The 1,109-nt window shown below is 37.7% G+C and overlaps 1 non-coding gene across 1 annotated transcript; it reads left to right on the top strand.

The window, feature by feature from the left end:
• Nucleotides 1–474: 474 nt before the first annotated feature.
• On the top strand, nt 475–581 carry LOC112619804. The gene has a single exon (XR_003118307.1). It is a non-coding gene; the product is annotated as a U6 spliceosomal RNA (small nuclear RNA).
• Nucleotides 582–1,109: the final 528 nt, after the last annotated feature.

The raw sequence follows: 1,109 nt of genomic DNA, 5'->3' as shown, positions 1-1,109 counted from the left end.
GAATCGTGATACCACAAGCAGAGACAGAAAAGAAAAAAAAACTGGTTTTGAGAGCAAGATGATGCATTTCATTTTAGATATAGAATTTCCAAACTGATGACAGGATGTCCAAATAGAAACATCTGGCAGAAAACTGCAGATGCAATAGTGCAGCTAAAAAGAAGGGTTGAGACTGGAGATGGTAATGTGATCATTTTCATTTATGCAATGATTATGTCATTATAATAGATGAGATATCTGAAGAGGAGGGAAGGGAAACAAAGCAGAGCATGTGGCTAGATCTCTAAGGTATGAAGAAGAAGAGAAGCCAGTGAAAGAAAGGAGAGGAAAGGTAATCAGAGAAACTGGATAGGAACTGTAGTAGCTCAGAGTTACAGAAGTCAAAGGAGGAAGATAATCAAGAAAGTAGAGATTCAGTTGCATGAAGCAGTAGGAAAAAAAGACCAGTGAAAATGAGGATCACAAAAAAATTAGGTGCTTGCTTTGTCAGCACATATACTAAAATTGGAATGATACAGAGAAGATTAGCATGGTCCCTGTGCAAGGAGAACATGCAAATTCATGAAGTGTTCCATATTTATTAGGAGGCTATTGGTATGTTTTAGTAGAGCCAGATTTTAGGGTAATGAGGCAATGGGAAGATAGGTTATGACACCACCAGCAGAAATAGAAAAGAGAAGAATTGGTTTTGAGAGCAAAATGAAACATTTCATTTTAGACATGGAATTTTCAAACTGATGACAGGATATCCAAATAGAAACTGACCAATAGAAATATAATGTGAACACATATGTAATTTCAAATTTTCTATTAGCCACGTTGTTATTTTTTAAATCACTCTTCCCTTTAAAATCCTTCCACAGCTCTCCATTTATCCAGAATAAATCTAAACTCTTTAGTATACAAAGTCCTTCTAGGATAGTCTCTTATGCCTCCTCCAGCCCAGCCCCAACCTGCATTATGAAACAGCCATATTGGGTTTCTGCAGTGCCTTACATGTGCCATGCTGTCTCACATCTCTGTATTCTTTCTCCTCTACCTATAGTCCACTGTTCCCCTGACCCCTGCCCTAGTATACCTTTCTACTCCTACTAATCCTTCAAGACTCA

This window comes from Theropithecus gelada, chromosome 2 (genome assembly GCF_003255815.1).
Source record: "Theropithecus gelada isolate Dixy chromosome 2, Tgel_1.0, whole genome shotgun sequence".
In the NCBI taxonomy this organism is placed as follows: Eukaryota; Metazoa; Chordata; class Mammalia; order Primates; family Cercopithecidae; genus Theropithecus; species Theropithecus gelada.
The sequence above is the reverse complement of the archived record's forward strand: the minus strand, read 5'-3'. Positions and strand labels throughout refer to the sequence as shown.